The sequence below is a fragment of the Pinus tabuliformis genome, chromosome J, assembly GCF_031772625.1.
Source record: "Pinus tabuliformis cultivar Carrire ecotype Pingquan chromosome J, CPIR1, whole genome shotgun sequence".
NCBI classification, from domain to species: domain Eukaryota; kingdom Viridiplantae; phylum Streptophyta; class Pinopsida; order Pinales; family Pinaceae; genus Pinus; species Pinus tabuliformis.
Genome location: NC_142295.1, coordinates 902,320,499 through 902,343,253, shown reverse-complemented (window position 1 = coordinate 902,343,253; position 22,755 = coordinate 902,320,499). Strand labels below are relative to the sequence as shown.

The 22,755-nt window shown below is 37.1% G+C and overlaps 1 pseudogene; it reads right to left on the bottom strand.

Annotated features, from left to right (window-relative positions):
* Window positions 1-6,484: 6,484 nt before the first annotated feature.
* LOC149229624 (monofunctional isopimaradiene synthase, chloroplastic-like) lies at window positions 6,485-21,184 on the bottom strand (annotated as a pseudogene).
* Window positions 21,185-22,755: the final 1,571 nt, after the last annotated feature.

Genomic DNA, 22,755 nt, shown 5'->3' with positions numbered 1-22,755 from the left:
AAAATACAAATTGATTCCAGAAACAACTTGCACAATTATATAACAGTACATCACCCATGTTGAGTATCAAGGAAGTAGATATGTTTTCTGGAAATGCATTTTATTAAAATTAAAAATCATCAGTTGCTTTGTCAAACCATTTTTATTTAGAGTTATGCCAAGTATAAGAAGCTAGACAGAACAGACCTGAACAAAGAATACCTGACTAGGTTGGTCTTGCAATGGTGAATTGCAAACATTGCAATGAACATGTTTGTTACATTTTCAAACATGGAAGTTTATGAATGGAACCACACCATCTTCGAATAAAATTAATCTATTAGTGTCAATAAATTATGTGATGAGAGTATCTTATTCTTTATAAAGTTTATCTGTGATGAGAGTAGCTTGAAGTTATATTTTTCATGCTATATATGATGAAATTGTAGGGATTTTTTTTAATTACAATCTGTTGCTAGTGCTAGAAATTTGTCAACTAAGGGGGTCTCCCTGATGTGAAGTCCCAATTAGACCTCACACTATATGGAGTAGAAGCCCCATCCAAAGTATAGACCTAGCTACCATGTATGTTGTATATTTTCCTTGGCTAGAAAATTCAGCACAAGAGAGCAATGCACACATATCTTAGCAGGTGAGTATGCCTTGTGAGATGTTCAAATGCAGAAAGTATCAAGGTCCTTCTACCGAAAGGGGAGAGAAAAGTGGGACCTTTAAAGAAAAGTAATAATACAAATATAGAAAAGGCACACAAGCACATACATAAGAATGAATCGTTGATCAAACAGCAAAATAGTTCACAAGGAAGAAATGATTATTAAAGCAAATACAACACACTTTTAACAAGATAAGTACCAAAGCCACCAAAATAGTTAAATTTCCTTGGTACATATGAGAAACAACATCCATCGCAAACACTTAAAGAACAATCTTACAATATTCATGACATATGCATGAAAGTGTGTCATCTAAATGAGCTTCTGAATTAAGTAAAAGTTCCAAGATACATCGAAACTAGCCCCAATAGTGGAGCATTATAGAAGTCACTTTATCCTCCAAACTAACTATCTTCCTCTTTAATGCTTGGTAGGAGGAGCCAAGGTGAAAATCCCTTTGCATGTGAAATGTGGGTGTATATATAACAAATGGGTTGATCATTCACCTCCCATGTAACTCTTCAACCACCCTCATGATTGTTTGACTTCTCTATGACCTTTCAACTCCCACATGACTTTTCACATTACATAGATGACTTTTGGACTTCCATTTTACATTACATTTTGAAATATAGAATTTACATAATCCACAAATGATGTGGCACATGATGATTCGTGACATGACATGACACTGACGACATGGAAAATTCAAACCACTCTTTACTACTACTTTGTCTTCAATAAGAGATGTATTGACGGTGTTGGACCCACCAACATGTCAGGGGATCTCCCTGGTAAGAAGTCCCAACTAAACCTCAGACCCTTAGGTGTACGAATCCCAATAGTGGGTCGTACGGTATCACCTTGAACACGATGGTGTGCAGAGGCAACTAGGATGTCCCTTTTGGTAGCAAGGGTGCGACATATTCAGTAAGTCAAGGAAGGTGCATGAGCGATTCAAACACATGGGGGGTGAGGTGAGTGCGCCCCTTGGAAACCTATGAAAGCACGTAGTTAAGAATGGAACACACGAGCAAAGATGCATCACAAACTGCAAAGCAAGTGAGCTAGCAATCCAAAGTGATGGTTAAACCAACAACACATTTCAGTAAGATTCATACATACTTATATAGGAAAGCCATACATGCATGTGTAAGAAAACAGATACATATATTATTATAGTATACAAGATAGCTAAAATACAATAACAAAATATGCATGAAACGTGTTGGCTTTGTTATATTAAGAAGTGAAAGTTCCAGTCATACAATACAACCATGACCAACCACTAGTTCTGACAACGAAATGTTGCAGTCACTACTGTGTGCTCCTCCAAAGAGATACACTAGCTCTGCACAGTGGAGAAGATAAGGCTTGCTACAATATTGTCCAAGCTTTCTCTAAGAGACTCCTATTGGAAGCTTGGCTAACCAAAAGCCTATATAACGAGTTATGAGGGACTATATATAACAAAGGGTGGGGTGGCCCTTGACATTCCCCTTTGTGACTGTTCACCTACCCTCATGACTCTTCAACTACTCGATGACTGTTACATTCAACTATCGACACTTGAACTTCCACTTGACAAGATGTTACATACAATCTGCACATGTACCCATGTGAGACAAAATAGGCTTAAGCAACCCATCTAAGACATCACTAACATTTGGGCCATTTTGGTAAGACCAACTCTTTGACATCCTTGCAATAATTGATGGTGGCAAACTAATGCCAAGCTTGGTCTTCTATGATGGTGTCCGTGTGCTCAATGGTGACATCATGCTGAAAGAGAACTCTTGCCTCCATTGCATCTAGGTAAACTGATATGGCCCCTTTGTCCAACTCATTTGATAACATGCGCATCATCGTCTTCAGTGTGGCTGGAACAGCAAGATAATGATGCATAGTGTCTGTGCTAATCTCCAAGTGTGTGCTGGTGACCATGTCCATCAACTTATCGAGTACATGTTCAGCTCTAGTTGAACTTAATTCTTGTGTTCACCTTGGTGAGTGTGCCAAATGGGAGGGATCGCATGCATGTGCATAATGGTATGCATGCTTCTGAATTCCATTGCATGTGATCAACATCAGTGCTCACCTTGTCCACTTCATGCCAGCTGCTGAGATGTATCTATAACTTGTAGCGGTGCAATTTCATCCGCTTGTGCATGTTACGCCCCCTCCTGTACATGTTCCTAATGTAACTCATTCTCTCATTTGTGCAACTCTTCTTCTTCCTTGAGTTGTTTCTTCAACCCATGCAACTCCTCTATTTCTCTCTCTGCCTTCGCATAATCTACGTGTCACGCCGTCACCTCATAGCCTCAATCTCCAAAGCTTCTTTCATAATGGGTGGATCTACTTTAAACTTGCAGCTTTGTTCCGCCTCTATGTTATCAACAACCTTCCTCTTGCATTCGTTGCATGCAAGTGTGCTGCCTTCTACTACTGCTGATGGTGCTGCTCATGTGATGTCATTGCCATTCATATTGATATCCTTGTCCATGAACAAATTGATGCCTTCGTGGATAGGCAAGTCCATAGACTCTTGATCGACTGCATCCCTAGTTGCGCTCTTAGCGGTGTCTTTGACTCTGCTCTCCTGGAAGCCATTGTACCTGTGCTATTGGGAGGTGGACAACACTTGTGATACCTAGAGGCATAACAACACTCATGGAAAGCAATATGTTAGTTGAAAACCAAAACAAACTAGAGGACTGCCATGCAACATACTTGTGTGATTGATCGTGAAGGTTGTGCAGTTTCCGCGGGAGATCGGGAGACTGACTGCCAAGACTACGCAAAGCACACTCTGGGCTCTCAGGAGGCTGACTAACTGCTAGAACTGCATAATGCATAGTCCAACCTAGCCTACTAAGGACTAAAACTATGCAAGGCTCAATTTCAGTCAGCAGTGACATGCAACCAGCAAACTGCATTGCGCAGTTTCTGGGGCCAACAAGGCACTGCCTCCAAGACTTGCGTAATGCAAGCCTAGAGGTCAAAGTTGGGTTAGACTTGCACAATTTCTGGAGGGAAGGTAGAGCCTTCGCTTCTGGAGATGCGTATTTCTAGCCGGGCAAGGTACGGTCCGAGCCAAGGTAGCCCAAACTGGCCGATAGGCGACTGAAAACATGAGAAGTCTAAATGCATGATGAGATGAGTGCAAATAAGAGTGAATGATTATGCATTCAAATAGTAAGTGCAAGATTCAAAAAATAGGATGTATGCATGTGTGTGAAGCGGGGCGTCGTGACGATGGTCGTCGGTGCAAAAACAATGTCATGCATGTGACAATAGTGAGATGCGAATGAAAACTGAAACGATGCTTAAACAAGCTAACATGATTGCAAACTGCATCAAGCATTCACGGAATTCAAGAAAACAACACCCACACAAGCCGAAACACAAAAAGAGACAAAACGCAACACAAGATATGTGAAGAGGGCTTAACCTGAAACAATTGAGTTGAATGTGCTAACGACTCCTAGATGCAATGTGGGATGCTAGAGATGCAAGATTTATGCGAGGAATGAGCTCTGCAGTGTCCGGAAAATGAGTTTTATAAAATCAAGGTTTTGACGTGCATGCCACAAATCTAGGAAAAGCAACACTTGGCAGGAGGTTTCTAAAGTTATCCGTGCATGTAACCTCCAGCTGCTAAAAATAGATCCCTAAATCTAGGGATGCCTTTGCATGCTACCTTGGGAAAAGCAGTCCATGCATGAAAATTAGTTTTTCTCAGTCCTAGAGGGAACCTGTCAACTTGAACACACATACATCGGTCTGCGAGCTTGGGAGAGGGATTTGCATAGTTTCAAGGTTGAGCAAAGATGGTTGTCCCAGAGGGATTGCATAATTTTTGGGAGGAACAGGTGACTGTCTCCTATGATTACGTAATTTCTGGGCTGAGTAGCTGCCTTGGGTCAAACTGCCTAATTTTCTCAAATAAGTTTGTATGACTTCATTGCGCAATTTATGAAGCCAATAGGCTACCTAGTTGATTTGCGCAATTTCTGCTAGCTACTAGGCTGGCTGTCCCAGATGGATTACACAATTTTTGGGAGCAGTAGGTGATTGCTTCCCAGAATTTCGCAATCTCTTGGTTGAGTAGCTGCCGTGGGATGAATTGCGCAATTTTTGAGAGGAATACTGTCAGGAAGAATTGCACAATTTTGGAGCCCAGCTGGGTGTCCAACTGGGCTTGCACAATTTCTGGAGGGAAGGCTTGTTCCCCTCTAGAATTGTGCAATTCCCAAAGGGAGATTCTCAACCAACAACTGACACTAAGTCCGGAAATCAACCTATGAAGGAGGTGGAACAAACTTGCATGCACAGGCTGACAAGACTATGAAATAGCTAAAGCTGATGTGCTTGACAGTGCAAAACATGCTACTGAGGATGGTTGGTAGGAAGGCTCCAAAATGAAGCTAAGGCAAAAATGTTGGAGGGTAGTTGTAGCCGCTACAACACTTGGTGACACACTGGTAGAAATCTAGCTCTCTGAATGGACCTTGTTCGTGAAAAGCAAGTCTAACACCTTCGGTAGTATTATTCAGTTCTCTGTTCATCTTGGTTTCCACACTTGCTTGATTGTAAGATGTAGCATCTGCCATGCTCTTGGTTTGTCGACACACATTCCAAGCCAAGCCAACATAGTTGTTTTGATTAGGTATGAGGGGTATATTGGCGCACAAGTCATATGATCATCAGAGTTTTAGTTTCATCTCTGGTGTTGCTCCGCTGCTAGTAGGCTTGGACAACACCCCGATGGAGTCACGGAGGAACACAAGCATTGCTTTGCTGCCAGCAATCCTGGTCAGTACCCCGACAGAGTTACTTTCATCTCCTCTCTACACAAGAACCCTTTCTCTTCTTTCGCGTTGTTCATTTTCATTTTTCATTTTCATATTTTCATTTTTCATAACTGTGCATAGCACTTATTTATTTTAGAGGCAGAAGAGGGATCCCAACATATTTAGAGCAGAAGAGGTTGTTCCTTCACAGAAGTAGTTTGTCTATACCTCTGACGTGCTTGTTAAGTTTTTTCCTCTATTATTATTATTATTATTATTATCGGTAATTATTATTATTGTTAATTAATATTACTAGTATTATTATTATAATATTAATATAATAATAAAAAATATATAAGAATATGGTCATTATTATTTTTATAGTTATTAATAATCATAAATAGTTGGTTTAAAAAAAAATACACATAATAATTATTAATGTGGTTTATATATGCCTATCTGGTTATATCAACTACATTGAAAAATGTGATTGTATATATGCTTGTATATATAGCTTGAGTGGACCTAATGGTTAAGAGCATGTGTTTCCTCCTAAGAGGTCACATGTGGGTAGAGTATGTATGCCTTCGTAAAGTTAGCAGTCAAATCGTTGCAGAGAAAGAAATAAACTGCCACATCATACCACCAACTTTTTGATAGGGACTGTGTAAAATGAATCTCGCTCGCTATATTAATTTTTGGTTTTAAAATCCGTGTACCTCATCGAAACGATATGTCAATGGTCAACTCTAGATTGCAATTATAAAAATGATTGGTCACCTAATTATTTACAAATTAATGATTCTCATCATGATCTTCGACTATGATTGATAAATAATTTGTCGTTAACATAAAATGAAATTTAATTTGCTTTAACGTATGGGGGAAAAGTAAAAACACGTTGGAAACCATGAATTTCATCGCCTACTTGAGAAAGAGAAAAAAAAAAATTGTTATAACAACCATTGATCAGCAAGTGCATGCATTACTACACCGTGAACAGAACACCACACACCTTTATTTGAATAATTTATTCTACGCAACTGGTTCGAACATGATATTTTTGACGTGTTCTTTAATTTTCATATTTTGTGAAAGTGTTAAACCATCCTCTTTCACGTAAAATAGCTGCATTGATTTGGCACTATAAAAAACCATTCTCCTGCAACTGTCAGGCACGTATTTTGTGTTCATGAATTCACACTTCAAATCTGCGATGTCGTTTTCCATGAGACTATAAATATGTTGTTAGAATATTCTATATTTTCAATAGTGATTCTGCATGCGGAAAGAACTGAAAAGAATCGTTGAAACTTAATGCCCAGGGATACGAATTACCTCCAGCCATTGGTGATGTTTTGTTGCAGGCCACAGTCCACTTGCTTCTTCTTCAGCACTCCAGCTTCAATCCAAGCAAAAGAAAAACATACAAAATTCTGAAGGCACTTCCAAGCTCTGCTATCTCAGCTAGATGGTGTGAAAAACTGAAGGGGATTGAGAGAGGAGCTTGGGGACCAAACAGATGAACATATAGCTAAGCTTCCATCAAGCTTCTAATAGCTATGTGTTAGATGTCCCACAAATCAAGGCAGAGAACTCGAATCAAAGTGATTGACCACTTTAGTAGCTCCCAATTACAAATTTAGTAATTGCAGTTGATTTTCTTAACTTAAGGAAACTACTGCAGTTGGTTTCCATAAGTTAAGGAAAGACTGCAATTCCATAATTGTAGGCAGCAATTGTGCAAAATTAATGGAGCTTAACATTCTCCCACTTGGTCCATACTTCCAAACTTAATGTCTCAACTTAAAAACCATTGATAATTTGTATTAAGTAATAGATACATGAATCATGGCGATAAGTCCTCTAATGACGAGTATTATCTTCCATGTATTACAATGCATTTATTCTTATTATAATTTATGTGGCAACAATATCTTAATGAATAAACCTTATGTTTATTCTTGGTCCTTCTTAAATGAATTTTCTCAAATCAACTTAAAGTGCACATAAATATGAGAAAAAACATCACAATAATTAAGAATTTCATTAACATAACATTGTCCATACAATGAGAAACTACATAATGGAACCAAGTCCCATATTCAATACATGATCCTTGAATTTAAACGGTGGCATGCCCTTAGTCAAAGGATCAGCGATCATTAACTCAGTGCTGACGTGCTCAATGACCACTTTCTTTTCTTTAACACGTTCCCTTATAGCTAAATACTTAATGTCGATGTGTTTATTTCGACTCCCACTTTTATTGTTTTTAGCCATAAAAACAACAGCTGAATTATCACAATATATTCTCAATGGCTTAGATATAGAATCCATAATTCTAAGCCCAGAAATGAAATTCATAAGCCATACACCATGTAAAGTAGCCTCAAAACAGGAGATGAACTTGGCTTCCATAGTGGAAGTGGCAATCAAGGTCTGCTTGGCACTCCTCCATGATACAGCTCCACTGGCCATCATAAAAATGTATCCTGATGTTGATTTGCGTGAATCAACACATCCAGCAAAGTCAGAATCTGAGTAGCCAATTACTTCCAAGTTGTCCGTATGTCTATACATAAGCATGTAGTCTTTGGTTCCTTGAAGGTACCTCATTACTTTCTTTGCAGCTCTCCAGTGGTCTAAACCTGGATCACTCTGATATCGTCCCAACATTCCCACAACAAATGCAATGTCAGGTCTTGTGCAGACTTGAGCATACATTAAGATTCTGACAGCAGAAGCATATGGAATGTTCTTCATTTGTTCCCTTTCAAAGTTGTTCTTTGGGCATTGGTTCAAATTGAACCTATCACCCTTCACAATGGGTGCTACACTTGGTGAACAATCCTTCATCCGAAATGTCTCTAAAATTTTATTAATATAGGTTTCCTGTGACAGACCCAAGATGCCTCGAAATCTGTCTCTATGGATCTTAATGCCAATGACATAAGATGCCTCACCCATATCCTTCATATCAAAAATTTTAGAGAGGAATTGTTTCACCTCATGTAACAAACCCTTATCATTGGTTGCTAGCAAAAGGTCATCCACATATAAAACAAGAAAACAAATTTTACTCCCACTAACTTTCAGGTACATACATTGATCCACAATGTTTTCTACAAAACCAAAAGAAGAAATTACAGTATGGAATTTCAAATACCATTGGCGGGATGCTTGTTTTAAACCATATAATGACTTCTTGAGCTTGAAAACCAATTGCCCACCATCACTAGAGGGGAATCCTTCAGGTTGTTTCATGTAAACCTCCTCCTCTAGATCTCCATTAAGAAAAGCCGTTTTCACATCCATTTGATGCAACTCCAAGTCAAAATGGGCTACTAATGCCATAATAACGCGCAAGGAATCTTTCTTAGATACAGGAGAAAAAGTCTCTGTGTAGTCGATTCCTTCTTTCTGAGTGAATCCCTTAGCAACAAGTCTTGCCTTGTATCTCTCAATGTTGCCCAATGAGTCTTTCTTTGTCTTAAAGATCCATTTACATCCAATGGCTTTTGCACCATTAGGCAACTCAACAAGATCTCAGACTTTGTTACTCTTCATGGAATTCATCTCTTCCTTCATGGCATTGTACCATAGTTCTGATTCTTTGCAACTCATAGCTTGTGAAAAGGACTCGGGATCATTTTCGGCTCCAATGTTGTAGTCATATTCTTGTAGATACACAACATAATCATTAGGAATTGCTAATCTCTTTGGTCTAGTAGATCTTCTTAATGTTGTATCATCATCTTCCTGAGAAGTATGTGGTTCAACTTGTTGTTCAAAAGTTCTTGGCAACTCTTGAACTCCTTGATCTACTGGAATATCATCAGCAGCTTGTGGAACTTCAACAATTGGTTGTTCAACACCAGTTTGTACTTGAGGGGTGCTATGAACAATAACCAATCTATCACTTGAAGTGGAAGGTTGAGATTCTGAATGATCCTTCTCAAAAACTATGTTTCTGGTTTGATCGCTCCCATTGATCAAGTCATTTTCAAGAAACTTTGCATTTCTTGATTCCACAATCCTAGTGCTGTGAGATGGACAATAAAATCTGTAACCTTTAGACCTTTCAGCATATCCAATGAAATACCCACTAATGGTCCTTGGGTCCAGCTTCTTCTCTTGTGGATTATAAATTCTCACTTCAGACGGGCATCCCCAAACGCGCATATGTCGCAAACTCGGTTTCCAACCTTTCCATAATTCAAATGGAGTTTTAGGAACCACCTTGGTTGGATAACTCGGTTTAATATATACTCTGCCGTCTTAATTGCTTCAATCCACAAGGATTTAGGAAGATTGGAGCTGCTAAGCATACTCCACACCATGTCCAATAATGTTCGATTTCTTCTTTCTGCTACACCATTCTGGTCGGGTGAACCGGGCATGGTGTATTGGGCAACAATCCCATGCTCTTGAAGAAACTTAGCAAATGGCCCAGGTTCTTGTCCATCTTCTGTGTATCTACCATAATATTCTCCACCTCTATCTGATCTCACGATCTTAATTTGCTTGCCGCATTGTTTCTCTACTTCAGCCTTAAAGATCTTAAAGGCATCTAATGCTTCGCTCTTTTTATGAAGCATGTAGAGATACATGTATCGTGAGTAATCATCTATAAAGGAGATGAAGTATCTCTGACCATGTGAGTCCATGTCTGGACTACATATATCAGTATGTATGATCTCTAATATGTCCGAACTCCTATTGGCACCTTTCTTTGACTTGTTGGTCTGCTTTCCCTTTATGCAGTCCACACAAGTCTCAAAATCAGTAAATTCTAGAGTATTAAGTATTCCTTCATTTACCAATCTTTTAATTCTATCTATGGAGATATGACCTAGTCTCCGGTGCCATAATTTAGAGGAATCTTCATTAATAACACATATTTTAGTGCCAGTGTGAACATGCATTGAATCATAAGTGACATTGTTTTGTAAATTAATGCAGTAAAGACCATTAGACAAAATACCATTCCCAACATAATCAGATTTATAGAATAGACTAAAAGATTTTTCTGAAAAGTTTAAGGAATATCCAAAAGGTACAAGCCTTGAAACTGAGATCAAGTTTCTAGAAAAACTTGGAACATAAAAGGTCTTTTCTAATTCCAAAACAAAACCACTACTTAAAGTTAAATAACATGTTCCTATAGCTTCCACATGCGAGCCCATCTTGTTTCCTGATAAGATGCTTTGCTCACTTCCCACTGGCTTCCTTAGGTTTTGCAAACCTTGCAAGGAATTCGAAATGTGAATTGTTGATCCAGAATCAATCCACCATGTGTTAATATTAACGTTAACCATATTAGATTCATAACAAACAAATGAGATTATTTCCTTAAGTTCGGGAATGTCACAACGAATTTCAGAGAAATTTGCAGGTTGTACTGCTGCATCAAAATAAAGAATCACATGCTTATGTTAAAATTGAGGCTTAATAAACTTTCATGTTTTACCAATGTAAATCATGCTAAAAAGAATTGAATCAAATGACATAAAAATTGCCTGTGGGCTAAATTTTCAATTCAAACAGATTCAATAAAACTTTATGATAAAACTTATTAATTCATAACTCCTGTGGGTAGGTTATGAAATTTTATCCTAATTAATTATATAAATACAATAAAAATTCCTGTGGGATAAAATTTATTATATTCAGTGTAATTAATTACAATTTAATGTCTAAATAATCTTTATGTGATCTAAGCAATCAAAATATATAATTTTATTTAACTAAAGATGCTGTGGCTATTCTCTAATTAATTAAAATCATATGGATCACTAGACATTATTTGATTGCATAAACAAAACTTAACCAAAGAGAAAAATAATGTTTACTGAAAGGAGTAAGTCAAAATGACATTTAATAAACTCCATATAACTGTAATAATTTTCCAGCAAAATCAAAATTAAGGTTAAAGCAGTCAGCATTACCGAAAATGACTACAAATTGATTGTTCAATTTATAAACTAAACCCGGAGATTGACTGAAGCAGCGTTGATCTACTTTGCATTTGCATAGCAAATGCAGTTCGAAGGCTAGCTGGCTTGACTTTAGGCTCCGTCCTTAAGTTTATAAAGCAACAAAAATTGACCAGCAAACAAACTATTTTGCTCATAAGATAAATAAAATTAAATTTAAATTTTAAAGTTGCATCCCACTTTCCAAATTGGGATAATTTTACAACATCATAAACTGAAATTCATTAAAGAAAATGCCAAGAACAGTGCCGAATGTAATCTCTTATATTTGCACGATATTATAACTATGGCACAAAATTCCTACATGCTTTGATCTCGAAAGTTTCAACACCTATATTGTTTAGGATGTATAGCACATCAAAATATCACCGTTATTGTAATGTGCAAGTCTCATAGTTTATAGTTTCTGAATCACTGAAATAGATAAGTTATGAGAAAAACAATATTAAAAAAGTTATCGAACTGTCGACAAAATTATAATTTATTTTTATTCCTGCGTGTTAAGGCTGAGCCTCCTCGAGAGGAAAATTATAATTTTTTTATCTCTTCTTCTTATCGAAACAACAACGCATTAAAAAATGTCTCTAGACAGGTAGTCAACATCCTTAAACAGCGTGTGGGTGGACACCACACTATCTATGACAACCTACCAATGTAGATATCATCAACCCACTGTATATACAGGCTTTCGAGGTTCTCAAGTATGTTTATGCCCTACGGTTCTTAATTATGTACTGTTTATCACTCATGGCTCTTAATTATTTTGGAGTTAAAAAAAAAATGTTGTTGTTTACATGGACGTTTGGTGACATTCAACAATCATCCTGTACTATTTTATCTTGTTTCATGATAATTATGATCTTCATAATGAGAGAGCTTGCATTCTTGTAATTATTCATCATTGTTTAATGCGGTGTAATTACTGGGCAACATAGAATTATGTTTGTAAACTGATCTGTCACACCCTATGTCCCCATTCCTTTCCAAACGGTTGAAAGGGAAGAAAATGCATTGCCTTTCAGCTCCAAGCATTTAAAACAAGGACAAGCTGGTGTAGTTGCATATATTTTGTCAGTGTCATACTGATCTCGCAAATCCTATTACCTGCATTCCTCTGCAAACGTTTGCGAGGGGAGCAAATACATTACCCGCATTTCTCCGCAAACGTTTGTAAGGGAAGCAAATACATTGCCTTTCCAAATATTTAAACAGGACAACCCGGTATCGTTGCATACCGTTTCCCACTGTTAAATGTGCATCTTATCAACACTACACCTAAAAGTTCAACTTAGTTTTAGGCTAATCTACTTCATAAATATATTAAGAGTTACCCTAATTCTACAAAGAGCTCAATTAAAATTACATCATTTAAAAACTAAATCGTTGCATTATTTATACATCAGTCTATTTATAAATTCATACCAAGAAATCGTAATGCAGCTCTAGCTATAATATTAAAGATCACTTTATTTATTTAAGAAAGATGGGGCACCATCCATACCCTTAGGTTCTTATCCAGTTTCCTTGAGTTTTAAAATTTTAAAACAAAAACGAAAAGGTAATTCCAAAAACCAAAATCATATGATTTCCTCAAATTTTCATCTAGGATACCGCCATGAAACACAATTATTATGGGTTTGGATAAGCCCATGAAACTCAATGTGCTCTGTATTGCCGTTTCCAGCATGACAAATTCGATGAAGTCATATACCATTTGGCTTGGGAGTGCATGCAGCTTGGCTTGGGAGCACATGCAGCTCGACTGTGGCGCCCTTGGGGTGCACAGAAAGACAAAAGGGCGGCGAGAGCACACCAAGGTAGAGGTAATAGAGGCTCTGATACCAAATGTTAGAATATTCTATATTTTCAACAGTGATTCTGCATGCGGAAAGAACTGAAAAGAATCGTTGAAACTTAATGCCCAGGGATACGAATTACCTCCAGCCATTGGTGATGTTTTGATGCAGGCCACAGTCCACTTGCTTCTTCTTCAGCACTCCAGCTTCAATCCAAGCAAAAGAAAAACATACAAAATTTTGAAGGCACTTCCAAGCTCTGCTATCTCAGCTAGATGGTGTGAAAAACTGAAGGGGATTGAGAGAGGAGCTTGGGGACCAAACAGATGAACATATAGCTAAGCTTCCATCAAGCTTCTAATAGCTATGTGTTAGATGTCCCACAAATCAAGGCAGAGAACTCGAATCAAAGTGATGGACCACTTTAGTAGCTCCCAATTACAAATTTACTAATTGCAGTTGATTTTCTTAACTTAAGGAAACTACTGCAGTTGGTTTCCATAAGTTAAGGAAAGACTGCAATTCCATAATTAGGCAGCAATTGTGAAAAATTAATGGAGCTTAACATATGTTCGAGAGCTTCTTCCTCTAACAATTCGGGATGGTCCTTCATGTAACACTGTATGGAAAAAGCCAGCTCTCCTTGACCTCTCTATGCTTGCAAATAATTAGCAACCGTTCAAATAAATTATAAGCACCTAAGACAGAGACCCTACATTGGATTACAAGAGATTGAGTACCCTGCCTGGTAACTTTTGATATTGTTCACCAAACGCCCTGTCAAGCATATGAGATATACAAATTTGGATCGGTAACCAACTTGGGAGAGTATGTGATCTGTATTAACCTCTCCAGTGAAAAGAACACCAATCAGAATGACGATTTCCAGTGGTATTGACACATTAAAAGTCTCTATGTATTCATCGAAGGACGACACATATTCAACTTCAAACCATTCTGCTTCTTTCGTGTATGCTTCAAGCTGGATCTCCTGCTGCCATATATTATATGACCCATAATTCCATAATCAATAATTAATTATATCTTTGTAGAAAATAAAAAACTTGTGTAACATCAAAATTGTAAACATAGTACGTACTAAGTGTTGAATGTAGCCTAGCACGTTATGCCCTTGTCTCTTGCAACCTTCTTTCGCTATTTCACTTACCAGACTCTACAGACCTAGGAAGCATATTTTAATGTGTTCCGGCATTCGGTCTAACAGAGAGTGATCCCATCTATAACAAAGACGACGAATAGGCATGAATACATAGTTTAGCAACCACAATAGATGCAGAAACTTTCATCTATTTTTAGATCAAAAGAGATTTAATATATTAAATATCCACCTTTTAACTGCTTCTGTGAACAACCTGATGTCTTCTATAGATCCATAAGTGTCATATAGGTCGCTTAAAATGATAGGGTAGGTGGTATATTTGATAAAGGCGGCTCTACATGAAGCTAGCTTTGGTTCAAACATAGAAGAGGAGATTGAGAAAAATATTTCAGCAACACGATCACGTGTGAAATTGAGCTCTGCGAAACTCGATGATTTCCACCACCTTTGACCAATGCGAGATACACTAGCTTAGCTTATATTTACATGAATGAAACATTGAACTAAACAATACTAGGCTTAAATGATTGAAACATCGAATTAAACAATACTAGCACCTTCGAAGCTCACGAAGCTCCTTTTGGTGTATACACTGCACATTATTGAAGTCCAGTTTGCCCAGTTCTAAATATTTGTCGTTGTTAATCTATGGCATCATGCTCCCATCAATTATACATTAAAATACAAATGGTTTACTATTTAGCAGGTTGCAACCAATATTGGGTTCAACGGTATTATATTGGAAATAAATATTATAAATTTCACAATCTTACTTATACATGGTTTCCCAAGCCAAACATCGCGTGCCCCGTAATGTTTAATGTAGCTTATGAACTCTAGCCTTGGTAGACTCCTAAGCCATGGATATTTGAGGGCATACTCCACCTCCAAATAAAATTATATATATATATATATATATATATATATATATATATATATATATATATATATATATATATATATATATATATATATATATATAGTTGGAAATAATACTGAGAGGGGGGAATCAATATTAGTAAATCACTAAATTTTTCATTTCCATACATAGATTCATATACGCTACTTCAGTTAAGGGAACTCCCGTGTACATGCAACTGTGTTTAATGCAACTAGCGTATATCCAGTAAACTTATGATTCAGTTAATCCATTATATGTTGATCTTTAATCAGTGCATCAGAACTTCATTAACCATATGAATAGTAAACATGTGCAGTAAAATAGAATAGATCATCACACATAAGAAGCATACATGAACACCATGATATAATGTGGAAACCCAATGCGGGACAAAAATCACATAATGTTGTTTTCCTTAAGATAAGAAAAACATGTTTACAGTCTTGTACTGGCACAAACTCATACCAGTACACAAGCACCCACCTGCAGAAGGCTACAACCTTCTCTCGTTCTCCAGCTACTATTGGAAGGGAGCTACAACCCCCTAGCTCTTGTACTAGCCAATCTGTTTACTAGTCCATAGGCGTTGGCCTACAGAAGGCTACAACTTTCTTGATTCATCACAACACCATAATATGAAGCCCACGTTTCATCCAATTTTCATACTGGACCCATCAACAACATTGAAGCACAAAATGAATCACCACTACAATACAACCATCAACTACACTTGCATCATTCATTTCTAAATCACTGAACACTGAATCACTGAAACCCTGTCAACAAAACACAGTCAGCAGGACATAGAGCAGAACATAGAACTCTGCAAGAACAACCAGATCCAACTGCTACTTCAAATATCATATCTCAGAATGTATACGCTACTATGATGAACCAAACCAGTGTGTATATGCACTTTTACCAAAGCCAACCCATGTATAGATCTGCAAATTTTTACTCGTAAATTTGCAGCTATTCCAAACATCAGTCATACCTAGATCATAACATTTATACAATAAAATATGTGTCAATAATTCAGATCTAGTCTATCCATGATCAAACCACATAATGATAATGCATTCCAAGCCTTATGATCCCGATCCATCATCCATCATCAACCGCATAGGTGCATCCTTGGTTCAGATCAAGCAAAGCATCACAAACCTATAACCAGCATACTAGATCTCACACTTCATCAAATATTCAATCCTTGCACCCTTGCACTTTGGCCTAATGATCTTCTTCTCCTTATATAGATTTAGGTCTCTCTCAATACCATGGTCCAAAACCACATAGGACCAATACCTTAGACCCAATACCTAGGGTCAATACCTTGGACCAAATACAAAAAATACCATGGACGAAATACCATGGACCAAAACATAGTTTTCCGACATGTACGCACCTTTACTTTTATGAAAGTGCATGTGTACATTATACGCGCCCTCGTATATAGTGAAACTGTGTGTATACATTACTTGGTATATAGTGAACCTGCGTATATACGCGACTTGGTATATAGTGAACCTGCATATACCTTTCTTTCCTCATTCTGTGAGCCTGAATTGTGATCTGTCATCTGAGTGAGTTGCCATCAAGGGCAACACTTGAGTCATACCTGTACCATAATGCCAACAATCCCCTCCTTTGGACTTGATGTCAATAACCACACCAAGTCGCTCTCCCCCTTTGACATCAAGGGCAAAGGGCAAACCAAGATATTCTCTCCCTTAATATACATTCTGTTGTCCATACTCCCCCTGAGTACATGCTGAAATCTCTGATTGAGCTCTTTGTACATGCTGAGATGTACCAATCCATCCATGCTTCCTCTGAGCACATTTTAATCAAACTCCCCCTTTGTACATGCCAAGATATACCAATCCGTCCATGCTCCCCCCTGAGCACATGCAAAATCTGCAAAGATATTTTTCAAAAGAATAACATGACTCTACAACTCAACTATGTGAGTATGACCTTCCTATCGCCAATGACTCATACATACGTCAATCTCCCAACCAAGTGGGGATATACCATTTTGACTCATCGACCCAACCAAGTGGGGATATACCAAATGTTTATACATGAATGAAATAGACATTATTACATCATCCTTCCCATGCAAATTAGGGTTACAAATTACATCATATGACTCATGGGTCTTTAAAAGAAATACATGACATTTTTAGCAAAGACCAATGACCTAAACAAGACCATGATAGTCATCAGCAACTATCATACACCATATGATCTACACCATAAGCATCTCTCATCAACATCAGCAACTTGTAAACTACAATACCATTCTTTTGACCAACCAACAATAAGTAGCAAGATGTATCATTTAGCCACATAAGCATTATCACCAAAGACTTCTAACCATAATGCCAACAATGCATTATTCGAAGCATATGCTCCCCCTGAACCTGTGCCATCTGTTCACTGTCAGATCTAATCATGCATATATCAACAAGAAGTATCAAGGCATCATCATCATCAAGTTAGGATGAAAAACACTTCTAAACAACATCTTATGAGTACCAACACATTTCCACACATCATCAACAGATTGTAACCATTATCAAATAGAGCAAATAATGGACTGAATCATATCAGACCCTTTTTCCTGAGTCTGTCCCATTGCTTTTCCTCAAACCAACATATACGCGACTGTGCAGCTTCGAACTCGCGTATACACGCGACTTGTCTTCATGAAACTTGCGTATGAGATTTAGAACATTGAGGTTCCACACTTTCAGCTCCCTCTGAGTCTGTCATGTCTGTATACTCTGCTATGCCACATCTTTCTGACTATACTTCCTTTTTCTTCCATATCTTCGACTGTGATGATGTTTTCTCCTTTTGGTATGGTGCCCATACTTTGTTCCTGCATTCCTTTGCTATATGTCCAAACTTGTTACATGCATAACATCTTACATGTTTCATATTCCTTCTGTAGCAATCAACAGCTTTGTGACCAAACATATTGCAAGAAAAACAATATCCCTTAGAGTACCTGGAACGTGATGATATTTCTGTGTGATGGTCTTGAACCATTCTATTTCTGCATCTGGCTGCAACATGTCCAAAATTATGACATACATAACATTCAACATTATTCATCAGAGGAAATAACCATCTATCACTTCCATATTTAGGAGCAACTATTTTCTTTGAATATTATCTTTGCTTGGTTGTTGATGGGTTTGACCTCTCATCTCCTTGTTGAGAATTTCAGATTTTGCATTAGAGTTCCTTGTCTCACCTTGTGAGCTAGATTCACCTTCAATAGATTCATAAAAACCAAGACCAATTTTGATAGTAGGTGACCTTTGACTACTAAGAATATCATCCAAAATCTTAGTACTGTCTTGAAATCGTAATAGTTTATCTTTTTCTTCTAATTTACCTTTCAAGATATTTACCTCAACCTGATGTTGTTTTTCCTTTTCCAGATATTGCTTCTTCAATATTTCTTCAAACTTTCTTCCTTCTTCCACTTGTTGCCTTAGTTTGAGAATCTCATTTTCTTGTTCTTCATTCTGCTCTTGCAGCATTTGACGTACTCTGAAGGCACACTCCAGCTGAGCTTTTAAGCTGATAACTTCTTCTTTTAGGGCACTCTCCCTTTTGTTAAATAGATATTGTTGATCTATGAGTTTATCAGATGCTTCATTTGCTTGCTTATCTTCAATCTGAGGTGATTCAGAATCTAAATACTTGCTTCCACTCAATGGCAGGCTGTCATTGTTCCTTTGAGCTATCTTCTTCTTCTGATGCGCTTTCTTTCCCATTGTTCTACGGATCTCCTTCAAGTGATCAAGCTTCTACCAAAGGACCTGCTCTGATTCCAATTGTTGGGAATAATACTGAGAGGGGGGGTGAATCAGTATTAGCAAATCACTAACTTTTTCATTCCCATACTTAGATTCATATACGATACTTTAGTTAAGGGAACCTGCGTGTACACGCAACTGTGTTTAATGCAACTAGCATATATCCAATAAACTTATGATTTAGTTAATCCATTATATGTTGATCTTTAATCAGTGCATTAGAACTTCATTAACATTATGAACAGTAAACATGTGCAGTAATATAGAACAGATCATCACACGTAAGAAGCACACATGAACACCATGATATAAGGTGGAAACCCAATGTGGGACAAAAACCACCTGCTGCTGTTTTCTTTAAGATAAGAGAAACCTATTTACAATCTTGCACTAGCGCAGACTCATACCAGTAAGCAGGAACCCACCTGTAGAAGGCTACAACCTTCTCTTGTTCTCCAGCTACTACTGGAAGGGAGCTACCACCCCCTAGCTCTTGTACTAGCCGATCCGTTTACTAGTATGTAGGTGCCAGCCTACTGAAGGCTACAACCTTCTTGATTCATCACAACACCATAATATGAAGCGCACGTTTCATCTGATTTTCACACTAGACCCATCAACGACATTGAAGCACAAAATAAATCACCACTGCAATACAACCATCAACTACACTTACATCATTCATTTCTGAATCACTGAACACAGAATCACTAAAACCCTCTCAACAAAACACAGTCACCAGAACACAGAGCAGAACACAGAACTCTACAACAACAACTAGATCCAAATGCTACTTCAAATATCATATCTCAGAATGTATATGCTACTATGATGAACCAAACCAGTGTGTATACACGCTTTTACCAAAGCCAACCCGCATACAGATCTGCAAATATTTACTCATAACTTTGTAGCTATTCCAAACATCAGTCATACCCAGATCATAACATTTATACAATAAAACATGCGTCAATAATTCAGATCTAGTCTATCCATGATCAAACCACATAATGATAATGCATTTCAAGCCTTATGATCCCGATCCATCATCCATCATCAACCACATAGGTGCATCCTTGGTTCAGGTCAAGCAAAGCATCACAAACCCATAACCAGCATACTAGATGTTACACTTCATCAGATATTCAATCCTTGCACCCTTGCACTTTGGCTTAATGATCTTCTTCTCCTTATATAGGTTTAGGCCTCTCTCAATACCATGGTCCAAAACCACGTAGGACCAATACCTTGGACCCAATACCTGGGGTCAATACCTTGGACCAAATACCATAGACCAAAACTTAGTTTTCCGACATGTATGTGCCTTTCCTTCTGTGAAAGTGAGTGTGTACTTTATACTCGCCCTTGTATATAGTGAAACTGCGTGTATACACTACTTGGTATATAGTGAACCTACGTATACCTTTCTTTCTTCATTCTGTGAATCTAAACTGTGATCTATCATTTGAGTGAGTTGCCGTCAAGGACAACACTTGAGTCATACATGTATCATAATGCCAACAATATATATATATATATATATATATATATATATATATATATATATATATATATAATCATTGATGTCAGGTTGAGTTAGCAGCAAGACTGAGATGTTAAAAGAGCCGGAAAATTATATATACCTCTCCCCTAATGTTCTCATCCACATTTTCCAAAGCACTCCAAAGATATCTTTGGGTGGAAAGTTTTTATTCTTCCATGACCGTTTCTCTCGAAAATGCAACGTGTGATCAATGGTTGACGTTTAACATGTCTTTTAATCCTCTCTCTGTTTGACCCGAGAAGTGAAAGAACTCACCATTCTCATCTCTAAAAGTTTTTAAAACATCTGCGAACAATGATGCTTGCAGATGATTCAACAGAATGAAAGAGCTCAAATCCTTGGCTGTTGGCACAGTTTACAACTAAAATTTGGCTCTTCGTGTCCCCATTTTCATTTACCTGAGGATACATTGTATCCATGTAGTCTTAAGATTCAAAGTCCCATGGCCATAACATAAATATCAGCAACAAGATTCTCCCTAGCCCATCCAATGCCTCCTTCATCCCAATCGTTGTGCATCAATTTCAAATATTACTAGCGTAGATTTATCTTAAACACCGATCTAATATGAATTTAGAAAGATTCAATCTCTTCACCCTCAATTTTTTTTAAGAGTGAATAATATTTAAATTTTTTGTATAGTTTTTTTTTTTTTTTTTTTTTTTTTTTTAACTTTTGGATTTAAAATAAATAATATTTTGCAGTGATAAGAAAAATTTCAATTAACAGAGTTACATACATTATACTGAACTATAGAATAAGCCTCTAGAATTTAAATTACATCATACTGAGTTGTAAAATAAACCTCTAAGATCAACTAAATCGAGGCACTAATAAGCTAATGAAGAAGTGAATAGCATAGAACACTACAAATTATGAGATTTTATAATTTCTCTCAAAACTAATAAACTAAATAAAAAAAATAAGCATACCTTGCCGAATTTACAACCTATAAATAAACCAATGACATCATATTATTTGACAGAAATTTGACTCTGAGGATATAAAATTGTGAGTTCTTTGACATTAGAAAATTTGATGATAATGTGTGTATCTTATGACTATGGCTTTTCCTCCAACCAATAAGTATTTTTATGCTGTTGACTTTCCCTAAGCTTATTCATCAATCTTAATTAGTCATTTTCCTAATGAAGTTGTTGGTTTCTATGCTCTACATAGGGAACAATAATAGTATAATGTTGCTCCCAATACATACTTCAAGTAAATACATCATTATTAGCCTTGTGTTGACAATGGCTATCACAATTATCATCATCCTTATGAGTTGGAGTATTATCAAAAAAAATTTAAAAATTATGATTTGGTTGGTGCTTATTTTTCTTCGACACAGGCTTGTCTAGGGACTTGACATCAACATGGACTTATTCAGCAGAGACTTTATTTCCACTATTTCGTTGTGCTCTAGATATTCTCTGGGTTGTTGGGAAAAATAATAAGAGGGGATGGGGGGTGAATCAATGTTTAAACTTTCACAATAATAATTTTTCCTTTTGAAACTATATATGCGATTTTTCAGAAATCAAACAACATATGTCCATGAATATAATGAATGAAACCATCATATAGATAATAAGCTTGTAAAAAAACTAATTCATTGTCTGTTGAACTTAAATTAGTGTTTGATGCATTTACTAAGCAATAAACAGATGTAGTAAGAATAGAATAAATCAACACACATAAGTAGCACACATGGATACTATGATTTTTCAGGTGGAAACCCAATGTGGGAAAGAAACATCATTATTGTCCTCTCAGTCTTCAATCTTATTATTATAAAAAGTCTTTACAAGTTTTGTACTGTTATAGAATTTTTCTAGTACGTAGGCATCTACCTACTAAAGGCTACAACCTTCACTCATTTTCCAGCTTCTACTGGAAGGGAGCTCCAACCCTCTAGCTCTTGTATTGGCCGATATCTTTACCAGTATGTAGGCGCTGATCTACAGAAGGCTACAACCTTTACTCGTTCTCCAGCTGCTACTTGAAGGGAGCTACAACCCCCTGGCTCTTGTAATGGTGTAAACTTGTCCCAGTACATAGGAGCCGACTTATAGAAGGCTACCCCATCC